Source organism: Alligator sinensis, unplaced genomic scaffold, assembly GCF_000455745.1.
Source record: "Alligator sinensis unplaced genomic scaffold, ASM45574v1 scaffold348_1, whole genome shotgun sequence".
In the NCBI taxonomy this organism is placed as follows: Eukaryota; Metazoa; Chordata; order Crocodylia; family Alligatoridae; genus Alligator; species Alligator sinensis.
In genome coordinates this window covers 1,380,180-1,399,141 of record NW_005841932.1, presented here as the reverse complement: position 1 = coordinate 1,399,141, position 18,962 = coordinate 1,380,180, and positions in this window count along the sequence as shown.

Below are 18,962 nucleotides of genomic sequence, written 5' to 3'. Positions count from 1 at the left end.
TCACCACAAGATGCTTATTTCCTTAGGTTTCTTGATAATGGCTCTATGATTGTGTTGCAGATGTTCTGAGTTATCGTCATGGGAATCTCTCACATTGCATTTTTCCAGCCCATGCATTTTTTAATGCAATTCAGTCTTCTGTCTCATGTCAAGCTGCGATAGCTTTTTGATAGCATCTGTCTTTAGGTTGCTGAAGCCTCAAAGACCACCTCAAAGACAATTTGAGCGCTTCTCATCCATTTGAAACATGAAATCAGAAGTACTGTGAATCTTTTAAACACAGAACTCATTGGGGTTTTTGAAATGTTGAACTTTCAAAACAGTTCCTAATTGAGAATTTCAGAATATTAAAGGGAATTGTTTTGCAGTCTCCCTTTTTCCTTTTTTTTCTGATCTGCTTCACTTATTCCTTGTTACAAAATATTTTATTCCTGAGTTTAATCATATACTAAGTTAAGCTCCTAGATATTTTCTGAGCCATCTCTTTATGTAAACATTTTTTTCACAAAATGTATTTAAATGTGACTTGGGTTCTCTTTGGTGCTAAGCAAAAAAAATAATTCCCATTCATACGTATTGTTTTCTCCCAAGAACTTGTACCTACTGCAAAGTTATTTTAGGTCTGGTTTAGAAAAAGCTATTATATAACACTGGACCTATGGTCTAGCTGACCAGGTAGTAACACTTTTGTTCCAACTCAGGATAGTTCTAAAACAGGAAAACACTCCATTTATACAAATATTTAAATTAAAAATTTTTAATTTAAGTATCCTAAGTCAAGCTGCTGTTTAATGTGAATGAAAAGACAATGTTCAGCATCAAACCTCAATTTTGGCCTGCCAAGGTTAATACATCAAATCTGTTCTGAACATTTTGTCACTTAAAATTGATCCTATTAAAACATTTGTTTCCTATGTATAAAGGTCTATGCTGAGCCACCAGTACATTTTAAACCAGAAATGAAGTTCTCTGTACACACATACATGCACACATGTACACATCCACACACACACACACACACACACACACACACACATACACAGAGAGAAAATGAATAAAGCTCCATATACCATGATTTATGCGTTTGGAGTGTTTGGATAATATAGCGCTAAGAAAATTGCAGGATAGGAACATTTTCCTATTCTGTTATCCATCTAAATGAATTTCATCTCCCTTACCCTCTGGTGAATAATCCAAACTGAACTACATGGCATTTCCTCTCCTAGTCATGAGAATAAGCTGATAATGCTGAATTGTCAGCAAATCTTTGACGTACTTCAGTGGTCACAAGAGACTTCACTAGACAGTAAAAAGAGGAATATAATAATGTAACAATCAGCTCATCAAAGGAAAGCCTTTGCCTTTTCAAAAATAGCTAACTTTTAACAAGCACAGTCTAAATCAAGTAGTCGTATAACCTCATTATTGGAGGATGTTTCTCTTTCAAAGTAGCTAATACCATTGCAATAAGATATTTATTTCTGACAGTAGTTAGAATGATAAAAACTATAAAACATTACTGGGTATTTTTTGTTACCCCACCCTACCTCAATACCTGACAGTTATTTAAATATCCCAAAAAATGGCTGCAGAAATAGAATTTATGGAATACGTTGCCTATCATTATTAGATCCTCAGGACAAGAAAATATCTTTGTTTGGGCTGTATCAAACCACTCTTGAGATTCAAGCCAATCAATACTTGATAATAAATAATAATACAATCAAAATTAGGAGAAAAAATGAAGAAAAACATTTACTTGTGTAATATCCATCAACTGTTTTTGACTCACTGAATACATGAGACATCAACATTGCACAAAACATAATGTTATTTATCTGCCCTATATAGACTGAGGCTCCACTATGCTAGTCATTGAATAACATTATGAGACAGTCCTTGCCCTTATGAGCTTACAACCAGATAGACAAAGAAAATGGCGGTGACAAGCAGAGACACAGATGAGTAGCATGACATGCTGAAGGTTGCACAGTGCTAGGAATAGAATTTAGGCTCAATCTAGGTTCTTTGAATTGCATGTTATTACTCTATCCACTAAGTGACACTGCTTATCCCATTGACTATGTAAAGTATTTCTAGGGGATCTCAAGGTTAAGTCTTCAACATATTTCTATATAAAAGATCCACAAAAATTGATTTATTTAAAATATATATTTGAAACTTCTAGATGATGTGTTTTGTTAGTGTATTTAAGTCTTCAGAATCTAGTACAACATAGATTTCAACACCAGAGGATGGAGCTAGACCGTACTCAGTGGTGGCAGATGACAGAACAAAGAGCAATGGTCTCAAGTTGCAGTAAGAGAGATTTAGGTTGGATATTAGGAACATTTTTCTCACTCTCACTATGAGAGTGGTGAAGCACTGAAATGGGCTACCTAGAGAGGTGATAGAATCTCCATCCTTGGAGGTTTTTAAGGCCTGTCTTGACAAAGGCTGAAATAAACTAGTTGGGGGTGGTCTTGCATAAAGAAGGGGGTTGGACTAGATGACCTGCAGAGATCCCTTCCAACCTGAATTTTCTATGAGTCTCTTATCTTAAATATAAGCCAACTGCATAGTCTTAAGCTTCAAAGTGAGAGGGCAATCAACTGATATTTTCCAATATTACTGCCAAGGATGTGGTGGTTCTTTTGACTGTTAAAGTCAGTATATTTGATGCACTCAAAATTTCAAAGTTATATTGACAATCATGTTCACATTAGGTCTGTGACATATTTCTCTGGATCTCTTTGGCATAATTCCATACATGGATGCCCTTCATGAATAACTTATAATATTTTTCCATGTTGTTTGGAGTCACTTATTTTCCTCCTTTGTACATTATGACAAAGCCCCGGGGTGTCAGGATGCTCCCAGAGATACACCCTGGGTTTATGTAAGCTTCCTGGTCCCCTACTCCACTGAATGGGTATGCCCAGGTTATTAAATATGCCCAGAAATCACAATTTGCCACAAGCACAACAGTAAAGTAACAGAAAAAAACAAAGGGTTTATTACACAGAGAGAAAAAGTGATGGAATCCGTTGATGACAGAATACTGTCAAACAAAAATGACAAAAAGCTACAAAATCCTTACCTTAATATTGGACTACTACCTAGCCCTCATAAAATATCTATGAATATCTCCTGGGGTCAACCTCCCCTTGATCACAGCTATCTCCCTCCGCTGTGGACATCCAAGTCCACCTCTCCCCATAGGGAGTCTTCTCCTGTCACACACACATAGCATCCTGCCCCCCAACCTACCTTCAAGGGAGTCAGAGAATCCCTTTGAGTACCTCTACCTGTGGTTCTGTAACATGTGTTTCATCACAGCATGCCTTAAACTCAAAAGTAATTATGAACTAGAGATGATTTTTTTGCTTCTGAGCATTCCTTAGACATTTTGATTTTGAAAGCTTAATGTTCTACATATGTAGAACATGCACCTGTCAGCCCTTGCATTTTGTTGGTAGATATTGGTAGGTGTTCAGTAAGCATTTGCATTTTTGTGTCTATATGCTCATTCAGATTACTCTTAGCTTCTAGCAAAATGTTTCCTAGATAACATTATGGCCACAACTGAGATTTTATTCTGCATGTCCTTTTGGTTTGAAAGCTACCTGTCTCATATTAACAGCTATCTGTGTAGTCTGAGGGAGAGCAGAACTATTCAAAGCCACTATAACAATATTAAAGTCTCATGGACAGTATTGATCTCAAATTATTTATTATTAATATATTACCACAACTGTCAAAGCTTAATACTTTAATAATAACATAGAAGGTTTTGGTTTTGTGGGGGGAGGGGTTGTTTTTAACCCTTCTTTATTCTACATGATCACTCTGGGTGGGGTGGGGTGGGGTGGGGTGGGGGGGGAAGCAATCATTAAAATCTTTTCTACATAGTGAATCATCAACACTCAATTTAACTAATTTATTTTAGTTTAATAATGTCAATTTAGGAGCTTCTATTAACAGTTTCATTGGCTTTTTCTACATTTGTAAATGTAAACTTTTCAACACCCATTCATACTGTTCCACTACAACAGTCTTAAGACAGGGGCAGACACAATCTGGCCTGCAGTGGACTCCATTTCCCAGCAGCCCCTGCCTGCATCACTGCAACTGGCTTCCACAGAGATCCCAGGAGTGGCTGGGCCATTGAGCCTGGGGCTAGGGTTTTCACAGAGACCGATCCTAGCAGCACTGGCAGGGTGCATAGCTAGGCAAGGAGCTGCTCCAGGGCCCAGACTAGGATCTTGCAGTGGTGACTGCATGGTCTGGAGCTGGGACAGAGCTATGATCCACTCCCTGCATGTCCCTGCCTGAAGCATGTGGGCAGTGGATTGCAATTCTGCTTCAGCTCCAGACCATACTGTCACCACCTAGCCCGGGACCCAAAGCAGCTCCCCTGCACTCTGCCAGTGCTGCTGGGACCAGTCTCCATGGAAACCCTGGCCCCATGCTGTCACAATCCTGACACTGTTGGGGTCTCCATGGAAACCAGCCTCAGCAATGTGGGCAGAGTCTGCTGGGAAATGGAGTCTGGCCACTGGCCAGATCCACCATTTTGCCCACTCCGGTTTTAAGAGGTAAGCATATACAGAAAGAATCTGGAAATATTTAGAACTGAACTATTCCCACAAATTGCTAATCCCTAAACATATAGCATTTCATCTACTTGCTGTTGTGGCTCAGTGGTAAAATCCTTATTTCCCATGTGGGAGACTGGGGTTCAATTCTTGGATATGCATATAGTTATATCAAGGCCCTCGATATCTGGATTCAAGCTGGTCTTTGGGTACCATCTAAATGGGGTGTGAAGGATCTGAACAGACTCTACTCTTGCGTAGATGTATGTGATCATTTTCCCCTGTCTTTTAATCTTTTATATAAGTCTTTGTTTTATAGCTTTACATTTCTAGGCCTATTCACCCTATTATGCTAGTGTTTAATGTCTCACTCAGTATCAATACTAGATGTGATTGTACTAGGCTGCCCATAAAACATTTATTATAGAGACACTGCCTATAGTGAAGAAAGAGAAAATGAGTGTATATCTCTTAGACAGATTAGCTACACATACATTTTTATAAAATGTGAACAAAAGAAATGCATATCAGAAACTATTACTACCCACCTATTTCTACCTTTGTCTTGACTGGATTTCCCTCACGTAGCATGGCACTTATCTTCCCTGAATTACAGAGAACTAATAAAGCCAGATTTACCATGCTTAAATCCAGAGTGACCACTATCCTAAAGATAACTGTGTGTTTCCCTGGTGTTGTCCAACCATTAGCCATAAAATAATTTCCAAGATGCCTCCTGCAGCACACAAATGTTTGCCTTTTTTACTTTAATTTTAAATAATAAATTATAATTTAACACTTCCCATTCTTCAGGAGTCACTGCTTAATGGGGTGATCTTTTAAAAATGACCTGTAAATATTTTCTGTCCTCACCTTCATTTTTCTTCAAATATGAAAGGTATTTCCATGCTTTACTTAATATCATTCTAAGCTATGTGAAAGCAATAGAAGCTTTCTGAACAAGGGTTATAGAATGTAGGTGTTAGTGTTTGATTGTTACCGGGGAACCTGAAAGTTGTCTACATTCTATGTGAAATGTTTATGAACTTTTATATAAAAACTTATATTTGTAATCATATCATTTGCTTCCCAATCCCCATTCAATGATGAAAGATAATTATGAAAATTATTCCAATCTTTTCTATATTTTTACAGCCATTTGTACCTGGTAGGTATATCAGCATCATTGCTACTCTAACATTATTATGAGTTATTTTGCAAACATGATATGAAAGTGCCTGATGTGATTTGATGGTATGATTCATATTTTTTCTATGCTATTTTCACCCTCTATATTGTACTTTCAGAATGCAGTAGGTGATTTTCATTGATTCATTCAAATGTTACATATTTACTGGGTATTGATATTTGGTCTGAAACTCACAATAAAACAGAATAACTTTATTTTGTGATTTTGATCTTTCCTTGTCAAGATAAGGCAGTCAAAATGGACTAAATTTCAGAATTAATATCAATTCAACCTCTAGCTGTCAGATAGTACTCCCACTGAGAGAACATGCTCTATGCCATGTCAAGCTGAAGATGTGGTTAATGGGAAACAACGAAAAATGTTCCTTTTCTCAGCAATTTGTCTTCATACATTTAAAGAAAATATAGTATTGTGCCAAGTACTCTCTGCAACCAGAAGCCCCCTTTTCTTGATATATTCCTTCTATTTTTGTCTCTGTGCTTTATAAGAAGGTAGGCAAAGTCTTGAAAGATGTAGAATAGCACATTTTAATGAGCAATGTTGAGCTATGAAAACCACATTACTGCATGAAATAAGCATGCAGCCCACACAGTCTAACCACAATAACCACACCAATTTTTGTTTTCAAAATGTTCATGTTCTTGCTTTACCGCTCCTATTGTTCATAGGGGATCACCTAAAACTTCCATATAAAATCCTTACCCACACAGTGAGGTGCTATACACCCACTAGATACAGTTAGAGAAACATAATTTAAGTTACAGTAGCACTAACATTGCTTATTACCAGACACAGACACCAGGGTGGTCAAGTTTTGTTTAACATTCTTCAAAGAAACTCAAATGGTTGTACAATGGTTGAAAGGTAATACAATGGTTGAAAGCTAAATACAAAGTAAAAATGGATGGACTATTCATAATATAAGATTTGCTTGGAGATACCTATGTATCTGAATATTTATTTATAAATGTGTATATCTTTTACATTTTGTGAATTATTCTTCTAGCTAATTGCAACAACAGCACTGACACTTGCTTTGAGAACTTAGTCATAAAATTGCCCATCTATGATCAGCACATCAGCTGTATAATTAACTTTCTTCCTACATAAGGGATAGGAAAAGGGTAAATACTTGATGCCTGGCCATTTTCTACACCATATGCTAGATGAGATGTAACAGCAGCTCCCCCTCTTGATTGTCTAGTAGGTCACTGAATGGCTGAGTTCTTAAATGAAACAACTTATACCAAAATTGGCCTACATCATCATCATCAAATCAGTTCTCAAGTTATGGATCTAATTGATTCTCCATTACAAAATCATGAAGAGTGTTGATGTCATCCACAACAAATGACACTTGCACAGAAAGAACTGCAACAACTTGTTCCACCTTGGTTTGGAGTTTATTTTAAGAGAAATTAGTAGGATTTGCTTAAAGGTGAATCTGCTATTGTTGTACACACAGGGCATACAGCATAAATTAAAAACAAGAGGGAATCTTATCAGGGGATAAGGCACAATGCCACATATATTTGAATATAAAACATAAAAGAAATAAAGAACAACAAGGTTATCTGCTTCACTCATTCCCATACATACTTATTCATTTATTCATTCATACAATAGAAACAAACACACACAGACAGGTAGATAGTCCTGCAAAGGTTAAAGTGTTACCAAGTTCTAAAGCTGCTCGGGTCAATCAGTAAAACGAACCATGAGGAATGGAGTCGGGTCTCGTCAGACATGCTCAAAACTCCTCCTTGCAGGTGGACAAACCCCAAAGCCTTTTTGTTTGTGTTCATTCCTTATAGTGATAGCTTTCCACACAAATCTATGGATTCCACTGAGTCAGACATGAAGGTCACCCTCTGCATCCTGTTGGCAGGCTGGGATTGGTAGGACATAATCTTCTGGCTTTGTGGTCTGCACTCTTCAGGGGTCACTGTTTGCAATTTTCAGCCATTAGGCTGAAGACATGATTTAGTATTTGGCAATTCTTAACTGGTGAATTGACGTTGCTGCAACCTTTAACTTTTAAACCACAGAAGACTATATTCACCTTCTGGCTGGAGGTACAAGAGGACTGTCTTCCTTCATATTGCCACATACATGCATTACTTATTCTTTCGTTACCTCTTTTCATGCATACCAGGCATACCGCAGACCTTACATAAACATTTTCCTTATACTTAATTTAAGTTCCAAAAAGATGAGACTAAAAGGTCAGGTATACTTATGCTAAGCAATAGGGGATTTAAAGTAGATAGCGAACTTTATGGTTATTTAATATTGGATAAAAAATAATAATAAGTGATTAAAACATGAAAAACAAATCATAGCAGGGTTAACCTTATCGTAATAGCTAAATAGTTCATTATAATGATAGCAACATAAAGCAATTAGCAACTGTAATACAACACTATCACCAATGCTCAGCTCCTGTGTGGCAATTCATTGTAATGGTGTTTTCAAATAAGCTAATAAGCTGTTTTGTTCACCAAATTTGTTTATAACACCAAGACAAATGAACCAGTACTTAGAGTGGAAACTGAAATCCTCATCTTCCTAAGTTAAAAAAACCTCTCAAGAATACCTCATTTTAAGTTACCTTAAAATGTTGTGTTAGAACTTTGTTTTATGAGTACCATACTGATGTAGTCAGTATAAAGACTTTTAAAAGAGCGTATAAAAATCTCATAAAACATTCATACCTACATTGCCTATTCTTAAAACTTATTATATGACAAATATAGATCAGCCTACCCTGCTCTCCTTACATCAGAACCAATGCTGCTCTGTGTTTGCAATGAGAACAATCCTGAGCCTGGAAGTATAAAGGATTGGATGCAGTTCTCCAACCATTTCCAGGATTCTATTGTTTTGCAATTCTAAGAGAATAATTACTGCTGGGAGAGCCCCTGTGGATTTCAGATTTCAGGTGATTGGTCATGAACTAGCACCTTGAATATCATCTGCAATTCCACATTTGTGACCTCAAATATATAAGTGAATATTCTTCCCCTTAGATAAAAGTCAGCTTCCTCCACTTTCAGTCCACACTTTATTTCACATCAAGATGCTTCTTCATGCAAAACTCTTCATTTTAAAATAAATAAATAATGTTCCTGTGTATATTTAGACCATGCATGTACATGTGTATTAATGTTTAATTTGTCCAATAGAGAAACCACATCCTGGCCTACAACTGGCTTCTATATGACTCAATAAAGAGGTCACAAAAGTCCTGGAGGAACTCTTCCCATAAACAAGTTGTGTAGAGCCAATATACTGACTCTCTATAGCCCCCCAATGCAGAGGGCACACAGAGTACAAATGTACAATGGTTGTACTTCTACATTTTTTTCTATGTAGGCTTCTATGCTATCATTTGTTTTTCTTCTCCAGCTTTCCCCACAATGGAAGACTGTTGTTGTATTATAGTATATTCTTCCTGTACTGTACTCTACCTTCCCTCCAGAAGTTAGAGGGAATTAGGTAGCAAGGATTTCTGCGGAATACTTCAGTATCTGAGATCCAGGAGATGAGCTGCAAAATCCTTCTTTGTTTAGTACACATAGAAGTTCTGAGCTGGACTATGGTGGCCATATTGTCAAGAGCAATGACTGTGGTGGCCATATTGTCAGGAGCTTAAAGAAGAGCAAGCACATATTAAAATATACTACATACTGGGTGCATCTACACATCCATTTAATCCAGCCTACATTTATTGTGGTGTAAACTACTCTAGTGTAAACCCTTTCAAGCAGGGGTCTGCACATGCAGAGATTAGGAAGCAGATTTCCTGCTCTTTGCACCAGGTTTCCTGCAGGCCCTTGCTGCCACCAGGGTAAGCTCCAGGCTCTGGCTGAACCTGCCAACACCTGGCAGTCATCTTTAAAAGTCAGCCCTGCTCTCTGCTCTCTGGACAGCCCCTTCCTTGCTCAGAAGCAGTGTGCCAAGCACAGGGACAGCATGCAGCAGCTCTCTCCTTGGCCAGTTTGCCTCCCTGTGCAATGACTGCTCCAGCCTCTGCCTGTTGCAGCAACAACCAGCACCCCATGCTCCTGCTGGCCACCACACTGGCCCTGCTGACCCACTGTGCCAACCGCCTCCTGGCCTACAGCCATCTTGCCTCACCTGCCTCCCCCACATGCATTGATCACCTGCCTGGCCGCATCACACCGTCCCAGGGCCACTTCCACTGCTGTGCAGCTCTCCCAAGCAGCAACGTCAGTGACAGACTCCAGGATGCCATTTCCAGGGCCACCATCACTCTCCTGGGCCTCCAGCCCCTCCATCTCTAGGTCTGTAGTGCCAGACAGGCTGGTGGCAGCATGTCCAGCACACCTTGGATGACAAGCAGTGGCTAGACACGTTTGAACTGACCCAGGCCAATTTCTGGGACCTCCTCCAGCACCTCCAGCCCAACATGGAGCAGCAGGATACCAGCTTGTGCTTGACCCTCCCCATGGACACCTGGCTGGCCTTCACCCTGCTCAAGCTGCCCATGCTTGCCAGTCTCCGGTACATCACACACCTTTTTGGCACACACAAGGCCACCACTGGGGAGGCCATCCTGAAGGTGTGCACTGACCTCCAGGATGTGCTGGGGCACACCGTGCTCTGTGTCCCTTACTGCCTGGTGGTGGTGGCGGGGTTCCATGCACTGGGAGTCCCCCAATGTATTGGGGCCCTGGACAGGACCCACATCCCAGTCACCTGCCCACCCCATGGAAACTGCCCCTATTACAGCCTCAGGGGATTTCACCCCGTGGTGCTCCAGGCCATGATGGACCACCATAGGGCCTTCACGCACGTAAGTGCCAGTTGTGCAGACAGTGTCCATGATGCCCATGTGTTTCAGAACTCCAGCCTGCTGGGCCTGGTAAAAAGAGGACACTTCATGCCTGGGGTGCTAGATCTGCAGCTGGGCTCTGTAGCTGTCCAGCCTCTCCTCACTGGGCACCCCACCTACTCACTCCTGCCTTGGCTCATGCGACCCTACACCAGCCAGCTGGACCCCCACCAGGCCCATCTTAACCGATGCCTGGGCCAGACCCACACCCTGGTGTGCCTTTGGCTGCCTCAAAGGCCACTGGCACTCCCTCACCACCTGCCTCAATGTCACTGTGGAGAACCTCCCCTAGGTCATCATCACTGGGGGGTGGTTTCTGTATGCTGCATAACATTTGTGAGGCCCAGGGGGAGTGGTTCCACATGGCTTTAGCAGAAGAGGTGTGGTGGGTGGAGGATGCCTGGGGATGGAGGCACCACCTGCAGTGGCAGCAGTGAGTCCCTGCCACCAAAGCACTAGGAGAACCACACACCCACTAGCGGGGGCCAGGGCACTGAGTGTGGGAGGCTCCAGCTGATCACCTCCTCCTTCACTCCCCACTCTAGGCCACCTGCCCTGCTGTACATAGACTGCCCCCCACCCACCCTACCCACCCTCAGCACCATGATAACTGCAGACACATGTCTGAAAAATAAATTTTTTTCCCCTCACATCACACAGCCTCACCCTCCGCACTTACTTCCCAACAAACAGAGCGCCTCCACCGCCCTCTCCAACCATCAATAAAAAAGCTGTGTCCCTGTGTAAGCTATGTACAAAGTGTTGTTTGTGGTGCCCCAGAGTGGGGGTCCATGGGATAGGAGTTCCTAGGGGGCAGAGCCTGAGAACAAGCACCCAGCATCCTGGTCTCTGGGCCTTCCCCATGCATGCAGATGCAGTAAAAACTATGGCAGGTTTGGGGCTTGCCCAGGGCCAGCAGCAGCCCCTGGTCCTGCAGTGTGGGTGGCTCCCCACCTTCCAGGTGTTGTCAATGCCCAGCAGAGCTAGAATGTGGCCCAGGCCCTGCTTGTGGTAGCTGCAGCTCTGCGCCTGTGTGGAGCTGAAGCAAGTGGCAGGCCTAGGTTTATGCTGGGGGGGGTACATGGCTGTCCTAACCACCAACGGAAGATTCGGAATTGAGAGTGTGGTCGAGGGTAGAAAGGTAAGAAAGGTTTATTGACTAAACAAAAACACAACTACGCATAGTATACTAAGACAGATCATGGCAGGCAATAATAATTCATGTCAACAATTTATTGGCAGTCCCCTCTGATGCCTGATGTATGACAAGTTTCTCTTTCCACAAAGCTCAGCGAAGTCAGGCATCCCCAATCAGCGCTGTCCAAAAGGTACCAGGAAGGACCCTGGTATTCAATCCTTGGGCTCCTCAAGATCTACGGGCCCCCTGATCCAGGTCAACACCTAATTAGTAGTTCCTTTCACAGAGCTGTATCTTCCTTCTGAATGATTTCTGGATGTGCCAGCCAATTTATAATTTCTGAGCTGTGCTGATAAGTTACAGCCATTCAGATTCTTTTTACTTTAACTGTCCTTAGACTGACCAATAGCAGTACAAAGCCTTGCATTCTTTTGATAAGGTTAATTTTAACTACACCACAGGGCCCGCTATTACTACTTCTATAAGGCTTAGCTAAATTTACTAGGCCTTACTTTATACAAGGCCTTACTACATCTTAAACTTTCATTAGGCTCTTAGTAACAGCATATAGCTTAATATCTAAGAAAATGACAGAAAAACACTTGGTCTAATCTTCATAGAGCCTTCAGCAAGCACCTTTATCACACAGATGTAATTTTCAACTGGCACAGGGCAGTGGACCAGGGGAGGGGGATGAGGCTCCTGGCAGCTGAAGGTACCACAGAATCTTCTCCCAGGCCCAGGTGGGGGCCTGCTGCTGGGCAGCAGGCAGCTGCCAGACGATGGCACAGCCAGCAGCCAGGCAGAAGGCAGAATGAAGGAAAACGCCAGGACCAGAATGGTGTCCAGTACCTGGTGGTCACCATCCATGGCCTGCAGTGCCTGGCCCAGGATGCTATTCTGCTTCTTCAGCACCTGGCGCTGCTCATTCTCCAGGGACAGGAGCTCAGTCTGGAATTTCTGGTCCACCCAGTCCCGCTCCTCTTCCCACTGGTTCCGTGCCTCTTCACACCAGTCCCACACATCCTTGCAGTTGACATCCTGCACCTGCTAGGCTCATGCCTCCTCCACACACTCTCCTGAGATGGCCATCAGCAGCTGCAGGAGGACAATGCAATCCATTGTGTGCCTCTGGTGGAGCCAGTTTATCCACAGTGCCCTGTCTGTGGGTGCCAATGACCCTGAGGTCACATCCGCACTGCCAAGGGTGGTCTCTCCCCTGTGTTCCATGACAGGACCAGCAGAGCCAAGAAACAGAAGCTTTTTGTGAGAGTTTGCAACAGTTCAGGAGCTGGGCATGCATGGGTGCTCAGGGACCATGGCAAGTGAATCGGGCAGGCCTAGTCCCAGGAGACTGCTGTCCAAGGGCTCTCATTCTGTGTGCTCCCCTGGGGCCAGTGGGCTGCATGGAGCTGGACACAGGCAGCCTGCCTCCCCCACTCTTTCTTCAGGGCAGAACAGGCCAGATTCCTGGCAACACCTGCTGCCATGGCTCCAGACCCCACTGAATCCCCTTTTCTCCTGCAGACCAACTTCTCTGCTGTGCTGCCACCCAGCCCACAGTGCCTTGTCTCAGGGGTCATGGGGCTCCTGGACAACTGGGACAAGGAGCTTTCCACACCCCCACCCTCCCTACTGGAGGCCTACCTGGGAAAGCGCCTTGGGGCCAGCCCCATTCTGTGCTACCACTTAAACCGAAGCTGTATGCACCCTGGGCTGTGAGTGATGAACTGTTTGCGGGAGGACCAAGAAGTGCCCAACCCACTACACCCTGCTGCTCCTGATCTTCATGGTGCCCCGGGCATACCTGCACACCTGGTATGGGACCATGAGGTATGACAGCATGGGAGGCAAGCCCAGGCTTCCCCACAACCTCTACTGCAGCCTGGAGGATTACTTGCTGCTGCACTCCACATCCCCCTCCCCCCGTGACTGAGGAGGACATCACTGCTGGGATTGATTCATTCCTTGGCATGAGAGGCCCATGCCCACATAGCTGCCTGGGCACCTGTTCTCAATAAAGTTTGGCACCGTCTCCCATCTCTGTATTTGTTTGTTGGGGGGGGGAACCCAGGGCTAGGGGAGTGTGTGTGGGCTGGGCAGGGAGGGGAGCCAGGAGCAGGGGCTGGGGTCAGGGGCAGGGGTTGGGGCAGGGAGGGCCCTCCCAACAGTGTGGGGCTTGCCACATGGCTGGGGCTGGCATGGTTGGCAGCTTGGTGTGGTCCTCCCTACTGGCGATGGTGTGTAGCTGTGGCCAGTGTCCTTGGTCCATGGGGCACAGTGTGCAGGCACCTGGCCAGGGGCCTCCCCCAGGGAGGATCTGGCACTTTTGGTGGCTGGAAGTATCATGGATGGCTACACCTCATGGCTGGCCCTGGGGCTGTGGACCAGGCGAGGCAGGCACTGGCCAGGGCTTCATGAGCTGCTGGTGGAAACTGCAGCTGGGAAGCTAAGTAGGATAGGCTGCTGGCTGCCAACAGGACCCTCTCCTACTAACATGACACTGGGGGTTCCAGGCTGTGGTGGGGGCTCAGACAGACCACCCATGCTGGTGTATATTGCATAGCTATAGCTGGAGTCCCAGGGTACAAGAATGGCCACCAGTTTTCACATAAAGGCCATAGACTTGTGGACATGGCCATACTGATGATTGTGGTTGTTCAAGGTGACCCATCATGTCCACAAGGCCTTGAGATTTATGTGGCACTGCTGTGCCTACCACTTGTTCCCTCATTCTCACATCAAGCCTGATAATGCCTCATAAATGTTCATGTTAGTGTGCCACCCCACTCAAACTGCCACTGCACTTCTGCCTCATCCCACAGTGCCATGAGGTCAGCAGTCTCCTCCTTGATCCAGTTGGGCCCCTTGGTGGAGGTCATGGGTGTAGGCATGTCCACAGACAGGGAGGAGGCCATGGTGGGTCCTGCAACAGCCCTTTGGGCCCCTGCACCACTGTCACTGAGTTGCCAGCCCTGGACAGCTGCTAGTAGTGGCCAGTGCAGAGCCATGACACAGGACAGTTAGTCATGCAACAGAAACAATGCTTCAAAGCTCCTGCAAGTGCAGGGTAGGCTGCTGGGGGTGTGCTGCAAGCAGGTGGCACATGCTGTGCTGGCCAGAAGCTGCCTACAGGTGTCTCTTGGGGGCTGGCCAGCCTGGCCTGAAGCTGTCACAGCCTGCAACAGCCTGCAGCACCCTGCTGACCTCAATGGCACTGGCTTGGCAGCCGCACAGCAGTGTGGTGCCAAACAGCAGTGCTGAGGTGCAAGCAGGGAGGCACAGGTAGCCTGTGGCCTGCCCTGGGGGACACACAGGGCCTAAAGTTCCCTCAGGCTCCCTGTTGAGTGTGCCCCAGAGCTCAAAATGTGTGCAGGCTTTTAAAGTCTGCAGGCTGGGGCTGTCATAGAGGCAGCCCAGCCCTGGGGCAGGAAAGGCTCCTAGCTCACAGCCCCAGGGCTGACCTAAGACCTGCCCCCTACTGACTGGGCAGACCCAGGAGCAAACTTGCTCCCAGGTTGTGTCTACATGTGTGTTACCATGCAGTAACTAAACCCATTTAAATTTGCTACTTGCATTTGCAGGTAGCAAATTTAAGCAAAATTGAGGGGTTTTGCTGTGCAGTAAGTGTTCACACATGTAGACGTGCATGCTTACTGCACGGTACACTATGCTAATGCACAGTAATGCAGCTCACACAGACACACCCACTGAAAATGGGGAGGGGGGGTCTGCACTTTTACTAGAGTAACTCTGACAGCTGATCTAATGAAAGCACCACAGCATGTCACTTGTCAGCATCCCTGCCCTTCAAAATGGTGGCAGTGGCACCTGAACTAAATCTCATTCAACAAGCTTCAGTTCAAGCACCCTCAGCACCATTTTGAAGCACGGTGATGCTGATACACGAGACGTGGGAGGCTGCTGAAACATTGTAATTACTGCACTCCAGCAGACACGATTATTTGAGTCTGCTGCAATGCACTGTGATTACAGTGCATCAGAGCAGCCTCCATGCTCATATACAGGCACACAGAGGTACTACATTTAATGTGAATTAACTGAAGTGCATTCATGCACATGTAGACAAACTTGCTGTGAGTCTTAGGGCTGGAAAAATTAGAATGAAGGGTATTTTATGGAAGTGGAATAAGTTAATATTGCTGCAGAATGTGAGGTTCTTGCCAAAGAACTTATTAGTCCAAAATTTTGGGTCCCATTATGACCTGAAGTATAGGAGGCTCCGCATTTGAAACCACGTGGTCAACATAGACCACAGCTTTGTGCTGATGACAGGGAAACAGGCAATTAGACTAGGAAGATGTCTGGGAACCCAGGCAACATTATGTACTTTTTTTAACAACAAAAAGGCTGCATGAATACTTTAGTCCTAGAGAAACAAACAAAGCACAAGAAATGGTGGTGTCCATACTTCCTTAGGGAAAAAAAAAAACTGTAACAAATATATTCTTTTAAAAACTTGATGGCATGAGATATGGGTTTCCTATTTATTAATTCATACTAACAATGCATTTAGTTCTAATTTAGAGCTAGCAATCTAAGTAGTGTTTTAGAAATACTTTTATTGAAAGAGAAAAGAACAAGAATAATATGGATGAAATAAATTTATCTGTGAAAGGAAAAAGGGAAAATGAGTGATTTTTTTCTTCTTCAATAAAAGAATTTGTTTTAAAAAATCTTGACATTTACCATGAGGGGAAAGGATCATGGTCCACAGACAACAGCAGGTATATGTCTTAGCATATCAAGCTAGAATTTTTCAGAAGTTTACATTACTATAGCACCAAAGAATACTGTGATTTTAAATGAATACTGAAATCTTGAGTACACAATTTCATAACTTATATTATGCAGAGGATTTTTTTTACAACCTCAGGAAAGGTAGAAGTGTTTTTATGCCACTTTCACACTTACTGATCCTCAGGATAGTTCTCAAGGTTCTAAGCCATGTTTGCAGCAGCTTTATAAACAGAGTGGGTCAAAAGCACCATATTGAGAGCATGAAAGGGAATCTGATAACAGTGTTCGAATACCTGAAGGGTGGTTATAAAAAGGATAACTCTTTGGCTGCAGGGGACAGGATGAAAATTAATGGCCTTAACAAGGAGAATTTAGGTTGGGTATTAGAAAGAGCTTTCTCACTGTGAGGGCAGTTAAGCATTGGAACAGATTACCTAGACAGCTTGTGGAATATCCAGCCTTTGAAGTTTTTAAGAGTAGGTTAAACAAATTCTTGTCTGGAATGGCTTAGACAGAGATGATCTTCCCTTGAGCAGGGGTTTGGATTAGATAACCTCATGAGGTCCCTTCCAGCCCTATTTTTCTCTGAATCTATGATGTGGTCCATTATATTTGGACTTTAAGGGCATGCTTCACTCTTACTTTTACTGCCATTAAAAATCACTGTAAAAATTCTTGATGACTCCTACAGAGAGAGATTAGCTCTACTCTCCTGCATCTTTATTATATATATGTAACATTCTAAATCACACATTTACAAATAGATTTTTCTTTAACAGTCTATTGTCTAATTTTTTTCAACTGATTTTCCTATTTTAGTTGAACATATACTTGAGAAAGGATGTTAAGTGTTTATTGAGAAGGAGGGATTTAAAGATTTGTAGGTAGTAGCTTTTGAACCTATACAAATATAGTACTTAACAAAGGCACAGTAGGGGCCAAAGTATTAGCTATATCTTCTAACTGCCTTCTAAGAATTAAAGTATATAGTAAATCTGTAAGTGAAATTTAATGGTGTCATGGAAAAATTCCTGTAAAATGTGTGCACTAGATTCTTTAACCATAATATTTTATTTAAGAAAGATATATTTCATCAGGAGCATATTATACCTTATACATTATTACTACAGTATGTCATATGAGGCTTAAAAATATATTTCTGTAATCTGGAGAGCATACTTTATAATGGACTGATTCAATGGCTAGGGAAGTCAATAGATGAACTCCCTTTTACTTCATTATGAGTTTTGCTTACATACAAAAGCATTCCACATTTTTTAAAGAACTTTACAGAAACTTCACCATATTTTCAAACAAGTAATTGTATATCTGGGATTCTCTTACTTATCATAGTTCTTTAAAGAATTGCCAAAAAATTGAGTATCCATAAATAGAAAGGGTCACACACACAAAAAAAAGAACAATGGCTCATCTACTTTGTTGTCCTTGACTACCCATGACAAGGGCAAACTGGGCTATGCCATACTTCATTGTTGTATGTTTGTAATCTGGAGAGATCTCATACTACATTAATAATTTCAAATAAATTAGATTAGAATAGGATGAATGTGATGTCATATTCCTAGTTATATGACAAATATGTATGAATAGAACTTTTTTTATGTTGTTTACTGCTATATTACCAATGTGCATGTTTTGCATGTTCTTACATGATCATAAATATATATGGTAATCAAACTTTTATTTTAGCTTTTTAATTAATGTCTCTCCTTTATTCTAGTGTTAAGTATTAAGTACACTAATCTACATCATTTGAGAGCTAGCTGCTCTGAGTAGGCTTAGACAAAAGATTTGGTTTCCTAGCAACACAACCTATCAGAAAAATTCGAGAACACTGTTCTGAAAGAAATTCATTCAATTTATGACGTTTGTTCTTACCAAGTGAAAATTATGCTGTTAAGGGAGCCTACATAATACCTATGCACCACTTAAGCTCTACTCATAAGGAAGCTTTGATAGCACTTAACCAAGGCATGGGCCTTGGAGCAGGCTCTTTACATAATGGTTATATGGGAAGTTAAATATTTAATCTTTTATTCTAGAACTCACAGACTGTAGGACTTTTCCATTAATCTTTTCAATCAATAACCAAAATAAAGTACATAACAGTGACTGATTCAAAATGAAATATCTATTGTCTTGATTCACATACAACATGAGGTAGAACCAAGGCAACTGAGCAGAAAAAAATAGTGTCCTGGTTCAGCTTCACAAAATACAAGTGTTAAAGCCTTTCATATACAATGCTTGTACTACACAAGAAGGAAGAGGGATAAATAGTGAATATTGGGTCCAAAACAATGTAAATAGCAATAAAAATGTAATTTTCTTCCCCTGGAGCCAAAATGGCTCCGAGGTTCTTTGCAAGAGGAACAG